This window comes from Oryx dammah, unplaced genomic scaffold (genome assembly GCF_014754425.2).
Source record: "Oryx dammah isolate SB20612 unplaced genomic scaffold, SCBI_Odam_1.1 HiC_scaffold_11, whole genome shotgun sequence".
Taxonomy (NCBI): domain Eukaryota; kingdom Metazoa; phylum Chordata; class Mammalia; order Artiodactyla; family Bovidae; genus Oryx; species Oryx dammah.
In genome coordinates, this window is record NW_024070195.1 from 20742405 (window position 1) to 20752340 (window position 9936).

Here is a 9936-nt window from a genome sequence, read left to right on the forward strand (position 1 = left end):
CTTCCGCTGGTAGAGATGTGAATTTGCGTTTCCATTGCTATCTCCGACTTGAGTGATCATTCTCCCACTCGCAGCAGTTACAGGTACCTCACTGACTAAAGTAAAAGGCACTCCTAGTTGCTGCCACCGCCACTCCCACTGTAATCAACGGTTAGAATGTAAGCCTCTTTCTTTTCCTGCCTTGCACCTTGGAGCTGCACTCCCTGGTCAGAGTTTATTTACCTATTCATTGAACGAATGAATATTCAGTGAATACTACGTGTCAGCCTCTGATGGATTCCAGGGATGCGATGAGGGACCAGGAATTTAAAAAATTAAAAAAAAACAAACCAGTTTTTGTTTTTATGGGATTTAATATCGCCAAGTAACTAAATTTTGCAATTACCTTGCGTCCTAAGAGGAAGTGTAGAATTCCCACAGCACAAATATCCAGAGCCCACCTCTAGATTTCCGGGGAATATTGCCTGCCACAGTTTGTCCACCAGGAGAGAAAAACCAAGAAGAGAAATCATTAACACTTGGAAGTTCGAGGGCTTCTCTACCCCAAACCTGGAAACTTGCCATACCTTCTCCTTGACCCCAGGAAAACCTCTCAATTTGAAACTGTTGAAAACGTTCAGGTGAATTGATTAATGAAATTTGGAAGATGAAGAAGTAAGATGGAGAGGGAAGGTATTAATCCAGTTACTTTGCTCATGCTAGCTAAATTAAGATATATCCTCAGGATAACCATCTCATGTGGTCGAAACTTAGAGTGAACACACACACAAATCACCACAGTTTCTTCCTTGCTTCTTGATAACCTAAGAGACTCACCTGCCCTGCTCATCTTGGTATTCAGAAATATTATCTCTTTTTTTACCTTTCCTTGTTATTTTTTGTCTTTCCTTGATCAATTTTGGGAACCCAATAAGTATGAAGGTACATGTTTGGAGAAGGGTTTCCTCCAACCTCTGTCCTTTAAGAATTTTCTCAGAATTCAAGAAGTCAGTTTTACATCATCTAAGCAGATTTAATGATCCGTTTTCAAGGGATTTTACTATCCCAAGAAGGATGAGTTAAAGATATTGCCTGATAGTAAATTATCACTTGTAAAGTGATCTTTATAAGTGAAGCCCACAGTCAATAAACTAGACTCATAATCTCATTTTCAGTCATTTTTAGGGCCTAATTATATCTGCAGACCAGCAATCAAAGATCACTAGAAATCTAAAGTGAATGTCTAATATGAAAGACAGAGATGAACGTGAACTAAAAAAATAGAGGAAAGTATTATGCAGAGAGGAGAAAAAAAATCTCAGGCATGTTATTACATCTATTCTTGTTTTAAAAGAGGCTGCTGTTCAACAAGGTAACTCTTAGGTACAGAAATCTCAAAGTTGAAATTGTGGGAGTAGACATGAAAAACTTAATAGAATAGTTGAAATAAAATGTAAAGGACATTTTCCAGAATGTGGAGTAATAATATAAGGGCACTCCTTCATATTTATCCAAATGAGCTGAAAATCTACGTCCACAAAAAAACCTGCACATGAATTTTTAAAGCAACTTTATTCATAATTGTCAATACTTGAAAGCAAACAAAATGCCCTTCAATAAATTAATGGATAAACAAACCGTGGTACATCCATACAATGGAATGTTACTAATAAGAAGAAATAAGCTATCAGGTCACAAAAAGACATGTAGGAAACTTAAAAAACATATTACTAAGTGAAAGAAGCCAATTTGAAAAGGCTGCATATTGTGTGATTCCAACTATATGACTTTCTGGGAAAAGTAAAGATATAGAAACAATAAAAATATCAGTAGTTCTAGAGGATGTATGGATGAAGATGTGGAACACAGGGCAATATAACTATTCTGTGCAATACTGTAATGATGGATACATGTTATTATACATTTGTCAAACCCAAAGAATGTCTAAAGTGAAGGGTAAACCTTAACATGAAGAATGTTAATATGGGGTCGCAAAGAGTCGGACACGACTGAGCGACTGAACTGAACTGAACTGATTGGTTCATCAGTTGTAACAAATGTACCAAATAATATACAATGTAAATCATAGGAGAAGCTGTGGGGGACAATAGGAGGTATGTGTGGACTCTGTACTTTTGTATTAATTTTTCTGTACACCTAGAACTGCCTTAAAAATAGTCTATTAAAAACATAAACAGATTGTAACTAGGAGAGAATAATACTTTTGAAAAGTAGAAGAAACATCTCAGAGGTTTAAAATCCAAGTATAAAAAACTCTAGGGAAAAAAAGATAAAGCGAGAGAATACAGAACACCTAAGTGAGAAAACTGACAAAAAAAGTAAAGTTAATTTCTCAAACTCAAATAGATGATTTTTCCAAATTTAATGATGTAATAGAGCTCCCAGAACAGTGAATGAAAATAGACACACAAAAAGGCATATCTTTCAGACATTTTAGTACGTTGAAGACAAAGAAATCATCTTGAAAGAGAGAAAAAGTAATTACAAATGAAACATAGTGATTACAATGACTTTGTAATTCTCAAAAGCAATACTGAAATCTAGAAGAAAATGGAGAACTCTTTCAAAATCCTGAAAGAAAATATTCCTTAAAATTCCATACCCAACCAAACATTTAAGCACACATATGAGAAATATAAAAGATATTCTCCAACACCAAAATATGAAAAAATCTTATCTCCAATGAAATCTTTCTCAGGAAGACATCAGGATGAAAACTGTATAGCTATAAACTGTATAGCTAGTACAAAAAACACCCAATTTCTTTTTTTTGTCAAAGCTTTTACAGTTATTTGTGGTAATTTGAGAAAAAACTGTAACGTTCAGGAAACAAAAATATCATGAGAGACCAGTGAATGGTATTTTCCAATCATAATATATGAACAGTGATACTAATTCAATAAATATTATGATATAAGTAAATTCAGAAGAAAAATCAGTAGTAAGTGTGTCTGTATATGGTTATATTTTAAGGCAAGGAAAGAGAAATGAATCTTTGCTTTATCCAACTGAGCTACACAGGAAGCCCTCATGATCTCTCATGTAACAGTCTGAAGGTATAATCAATCCCAGAGTGATATTTTGGCTCTAGGGTATTGGTTCTAATCTTCTATCTCATGGTTCCCTCCTTCCTATGGGTTACTGTTTCCAATCTCTTTATATTTCATGACACCTTCATTCTTATAATGCTGCCTTTTCCAGCAAGCAGATACAGTCAGAAGAGAGAAATGAATGGTATTTATTTCCTCTTCTGAACATAACTTGAAAGCTTTACGTCCGCTTTATCTCTAATGCCCTGGTTTAGAAATTGGCCCCATGACCACGCATCAGGGAAAGTGGTGCACTGTAATTTTTTCATGGATGGCTATGAACGCTACCAAATTTCCATTTCTTGGAAGGAAAAAACAAATACTGATGGTAACTAGCCATCTCTGCCATAGCATGATATTTGGAAACATGCTGGTAAAACAAAAACAACACAAACAAAAAGCCAAATGACTGAAAATCTTTGCCTCCACCAAAGGGGGAATAGAACCACTTTCTAACACACACATATTTCTGAAGTACTTGAGATTTTGAAATGTGTGGTTAACTTTAATTTAAACATTTTAACTTAAAAAAAAAATAAGCTTCAAGCTGAGAACCAAGGGTGGATAAAAAAAATTTATCCAGGTTAAAATGAAAAAGGGCAAGAGCACTCTATGAGGGAAGATGTCTTATTGGCAGAAAGGGGAAATAAAATTTTTCTTGATACAAAATCATGAATTGGACTGAGCATGAAAAATAAGGTGGAGGGATATGGGTTAAATTGAGGTGAAGATCCAGGCAGAACAATGCAGCCTACATTAAAATATAAGGACTTTTCAAAAAATGTTTTAAATTTATTTATTTCTACTCGAAGGATAGTTGTTTTACAATACTGTGTTGGTTTCTGCCACAATCTATATGAGTCAGCCATAGGTAAATATATATCCCCTACCTCTTGTCCCTCCCTCCCAGCCCCACCCCCCAATTTTATTTTTTTTCTAAAGGACTTTTCCAAGCAAGAAGAGAGATTGGTTCTCTGGGACAAGTTAAGGATGGTTTTCACTGAAGAAAATGTTAGAACAACCTAAGGTAGTGTCCTCATGAAATGGAGTAGGACCGTATGATGGTTGCCCCACACACCCCCCTCCATGTATTCTGCCTGCCTTTTGCCTGTGAAAACTTAGTCAAAGAATAATAAGTTTAATCCGAGAAGTGACAAATGCTGAAACAAAGGAGACTAAATAATAACAATGCAGTCATTAAGCATAGTTAAGGACCTTTCCTGAAAGGCTATAGATAATATTCTGAGCCATGTCCTGTGAGCTGTCTTATAGATACCAAACACCAGGTGGAGAAGTTAACTATGTGATGGCCAGACTGTACGCAGGATATGAGCTGCCACAATTCTGAGAGCTGACCGCAAAGAAATGGGAACAAGTGCACCCTGGAACTGAAGAGTAACTGTACCTAAAACAACCAGGATGATGCTGGTCAGACCACTGATGACCATAAAAGCTCTCATCCCCTGCTTGTGGTGGGGGAAGAGCGGGGAGTCGGCCTGTGGACACATGTCTGCCACCCCTACGCTCAGTTACCAGCATCTGAAATAAAACAAACTTTCCTTTCCACCAACCTGGCCTGTTTACTGGCTTTTGAGCAGTAAGCTGCTGGACCGTACCCCCCTCCCCCATGCCCCTTTAGGTAACACTCACACTATGAGTGTGAAAATAAAGCAGGAATCTCTTCATACAGGATTTCTTCCATGTTTGCTGTTGTTATCCTGTGATTGATTTACTTAATCTTCACAAGAAAAATCTTCATGACCAACTTACATTCTCAGATTTATTGATGTTTCCTGACCAGCCTCTCATGTGCTTCAGCACACCAGCCACAGTGATTTCCAACAGCTTTCTTGATATTCCTCACCTTTGAGCATACCCCTTCCTCAGTCTGGGACATCCTCATTTTTCTCACCTCTAGAAAATTTCTCACCACAAGGCTCACCTTCAGTATTACCATCTTTTCTCAGGCATTTATGATTCCTTATAATTAGAGTTAGTCTGTACTCATGTTCATTCATGTGTATGTTACTCATTCCATGTAACAACCAAACCAATCAAAACTCCCCAAAACAGCTAAAATAGGTTTTTTCACTCCCAGAAACATTTTTCCAACTCATTTTAAAAAATGAGTCACTTAACATTTTTAGCACTGCACCCCTTGTAAGAGCAAATGAAAATTGGGAAACATTTCCTCTAGAAAACCATTCAAGAAACACACGGGTATTCGGAAGGAAAACAGAGTTAATGGTTCCTCTGATGGGGATGATCCGAGAGGAGAACCCCAAGAATTAAGGATTCTTTTCTACACAATTCACCCTAAAGTCCTGCAAAAGGGGCAATAACATTGAATAGAAATTGAGCCCTAGTCAGAGTTCATCGTTTAGTTTTCCAAATTATTTTATTAACCCCGCGTTAGGAGTCCACATTCGCCAGCTTCCCTGACAACGACTCCAGGGGGACTGGTTTTGGGAACCTCTGCTCCCTGCGGTCTTTTTGGCTGCGCTCCGAGGGTGCTGGACCAGGCTCCCCGGGCGCGAGAGAATGACAGCAAACTCGGACTTGATGCTGAGGTGCTCCCTGCCCGCAGCGGGAGAAAAGGAATGAAGGTCCACGCAAATGTGTTTCTACCAAGTCTCCTGTGAGCGCTAAGCTTGGGTTTTGTTTTTTTTTCCCCCGTCGCAGTTTTTCCAATCCAGTTCTTTGTCCATTCGTGTGAAAACGGGCCACCTCCATGTCTCCCAGACGTCTCCAAGCCGTCTCCTAACTGTCTTTCTCTCTGAAATAGTGAGTTCCCGAGTAGGAACTCTGAAATAAACCTTGCCAAATACTTAAAGCGTGAAGACGAGGTGGCCGAGTGGTTAAGGCGATGGACTGCTAATCCATTGTGCTCTGCACGCGTGGGTTCGAATCCCACCTTCGTCGACTTGGCGTTTTTAGTAAGGAGAGAGGAAGATCACCTACCCAGATCCAAAGTTTGAATTTACCTACGAGAAAGCTGCTCTTACTTCCCTACTCACAACTGTTACAGTGGTATGTGTGGGTTTTCCTAGTTTCCCTTGACAGTTGATTTGGCTATTGTCATTTGATGAAGTTCCTTCAGGGAAGTGGAGGAAGAGATAAGTAAAAGACAGACAAAGCTACTAGAAACTGGAATCTGGTCTCTCCAGTCCCTCATTTTAGAAGTTATTACTCCAGTGAGCAATAAGTTCATCAACAGATAGAGTCAGCAGAACAAGCAGACCAAGGCAGAATTTGAATTAGATTCTCAAGAACAAATCTACTGACAAAATTGAAGAAATGTATAGCACTGAGGCAGAGACATTACTTTGCTGACTAAGGTCCGTCTAGTCAAGGCTATGGTTTTTCCAGTGGTCATGTATGGATGTGAGAGTTGGACTGTGAAGAAGGCTGAGCGCCGAAGAATTGATGCTTTTGAACCGTGATGTTGGAGAAGACTCTTGAGAGTTCCTTGGACTGCAGGGAGATCCAACCAGTCCATTCTGAAGGAGATCAGCCCTGGGATTTCTTTGGAAGGAATGATGCTAAAGCTGAAACTCCAGTACTTTGGCCACCTCATGAGAAGAGTTGACTCATTGGAAAAGACTCTGATGCTGGGAGGGGTTGGGGCAGGAGGAGAAGGGGACGACAGAGGATGAGATGGCTGGATGGCATCACTGACTTGGATGTGAGTCTGAGTGAACTCTGGGAGTTGGTGATGGACAGGGAGGCCTGGCGTGCTGTGATTCACGGGGTCGCAAAGAGTCGGACACGACTGAGCGACTGAACTGAACTGAACTGATAGCACTGAAGAGATGAGAACATGAGTTAAAAGATAAAGGAATTTGGAGGTAACTTAGTTTCAGATGACAACCACACAAACCACTTTTTAAGAGGCCACATTCAGTATGCTGCTTGAGGGTGGAACCAAGAATCTGTTGCTGAAGAGTGATTGGATTGGATATTTCCAGATTGTACCCCTGAGAACTTGAAAATGAAGACACCCTGTGTAAAGGCCACATGAAAAGAAGCATCATTTAGAGACTGTCAGAATCCCAAGATTTGGTAGGGGAGATGGTTGGGAAAGTCTGGGTAGAGTGACTTGCAGGACTCCATCTGAGACTTTCAATGAATTGAAGGTTGTATCATAAAGCAACAATAAAGTCATATTTTACCCCATTGGGAGATTAAAATTTGTTCTTTGTGGTAATAGACATGACACACATGTTCTACACTCTACCACGTTGTAGCTAAAGTACCCCAAACTGAAAGAAAGGGTGTCCTCTTTCCCTGAGGTACTCATTTAATCTTCTTGGCCTGCTAAGTGATATCCTTGACTATAAGTAAGGTGAGACTCTCATAAGCCACAGAATAGATATCAGGCAAATTTTCCTGGGTGTACTTCTCAGGCTCTAATTCATTTCCACTGGTGAGTTAGAGTTCTTGTTCCTTACTTGTAGGCTTTTCATAACTAACTTTAAAAAGATATATTGCAGTTTTGCTTTTTCCTATTATATTTTGACCCAAGAACTGAATTTTTACTTTTATTTTAAAAATAGCTTTATTAAACTATAACTGGTATATGATGAACTGCATATATTTACAGGGGACATTTTAATGAATTTTGACATATGTATACACATACCATGACCCCAATCAAGACAGTGAACTTATCTGTTGTCCCTGAAATCTCACTGTCCCTTTTAGTACTTCTTTTCTCCTGCCTCCCCTGTGCTGAGTTTTGAATTACATTTCTTTAGCTGTGTCAGAAAGATTGCAAGATGGTGTAACTAGAGGTGCAGAAATCAGAAGTTATTCAAACATGGAAGGGCCCCAGATGCCAGACTATGTACCTTCTGTCAGCCTCTAAAGTCAGAGGTGGCCTATATGTGACACAGCATTTCCTCTACAGTACTATTTACCACGAATGGATGAAGAAATAAGTGAAAAGGTAAAGAATGTGCAGGAATAATCTACAAGATTTGGCAAGTCCTTGGAGTTAGGATATGTATTTAACTGGTGAAGAAATCCTCAAATCTGTAAATATATATTAAGAGAACTGGCAAGCACATGTGAAGAAGGAATGTGGAGAGAACATGAGGTGGATGAAAGAACATGCATTTAAAAGTCTGCTTTCCACTAGTGGCTTTGCCAGTTAGCCATGTGACTTGAAGAAGGTATTTCCCCTGAGCCTCAGCTTCACATCTTAAATGAGGATAGTGATATGTGTTCGTGAAAAGTTAAACTGGACTCAATAAAACAATGTGAGTGATTCACTTTTTATCTTTCCCTGATCTAGTCCTGAATCAGTTCAGTTCAGTTCAGTCACTCAGTCATGTCCGACTCTGTGACCCCATGAATCGCAGCGCGCCAAGCCTCCCTGTCCATCACCAACTCCCGGAGTTTACCCAAACTCATGTCCATAGAGTCGGTGATGCCATCCAGCCTCTGTCGTCCCCTTCTCCTCCTGCCCCCAACCCCTTCCAGCATCAGGGTCTTTTCCAATGAATCAATTCTTCACATGAGGTGGCCAAAGAATTAGTTTCAGCTTCAGCATCAGTCCTTCCAATGAACAGATAGTGCCAATTATTGCTCAGGTCCTTTTGGTGGTATTTCAAAAAGTATCTCAGGTCATTTGTTTACAAGTGCAGATTTAAAGTAAGAAGGAGTTTAGGCTGGAGACAAATTCAAAGTAATTCATTCCTTCCTTGGTTGGACTAGATGGAATACTCCATCTAATATGGCCAGGGAGGAGACTATGGGTAGCGAAAAAGGATGACTGAAATTTCAGAAGGTAAGAAACTTGGAGAAAATGAGAGCTGGTGAAGAAAAAAAAAAAAAAAAAAAAAAAACTAGCCAAAGACAAACACAACTGTCCTCAGTCAAAAGTCCACCAGGTTCTACTGCTAGATGAGCATGGGATGTCATCTACAGCACCACCCTCTAACGTTGGGTTCCTCTAACTGTAGGGGTAAAATGAAAGTCTTGTTGACCCATGTGGAAAATTCCTTAGACACTGGTGGTGTTTCTCTTCTAAGAGAAACATTAATCCAGAAAACAGCACTCTGAAGAGAGGTGGATTTGTCATTTCCTGTTAACCGAAACCTTGAAGCCAGCAAGGGTGCATGTCTTTCCTGACAGAATGGAGATTCAGAGAACACAAAATATCTTGAAGTAACTCAATATGACATTTCCCTTTTTTTTGGCATATAAAAATAAAATAACGTATGTAATAGTAATCATTAATAAGCAAAATTCATGAAGAAGGAGAAACCTGAATTTTTAACAAAACCTAAGTTTTTTTTTTTTTTTTTTGCAGGGGAAGAAAACTGGAAGTTCAACCAGAAGAAACACTCAGAGAATGGCAGGAAGTGGAGACAATTTGTTTTGTTTTTCCACTGAATCATCCACCCAAGAAAGTAAAGTCTTTGAGGTCTCCCATAACAACAGGGGAGAATATTACTTCATCCATTTATTTAGAGATATACTGTGTGCCAGGCACTGTTCTAGAAGCTGGGGGATACAATCATGATCAAAGTAGACTAAAACAGAGAAATTCAGCTCTCAGTTGACTTACATTCTGGTGAAGAGGATGGTATGGTGAGGATAAGTAAAGTATACAGCATGTCAGATCTTGATACATATTGTGAAGAACAGTAAGTAGGAATTGGAAATTTGCTTGGGGTGGCTCAGATAGAAAGATGACATTTAAAGAATGCCTCACCAACAGGACAAATACCTGTGTTAGGACTTCAATGTCCCTTCCTTACAAAGCACAGTGGTCCCATTCCAGGAAGGGAACACGAATTCAGCCACCCCACAACTCTCCTGACCAGGTTCAGCTCCTGAG

The 9936-nt window shown here is 39.3% G+C and overlaps 1 non-coding gene across 1 annotated transcript; it reads left to right on the plus strand.

The window, feature by feature from the left end:
• Positions 1-5929: 5929 nt before the first annotated feature.
• On the plus strand, positions 5930-6011 carry TRNAS-GCU. The gene has a single exon. It is a non-coding gene; the product is annotated as a tRNA-Ser (tRNA).
• Positions 6012-9936: the final 3925 nt, after the last annotated feature.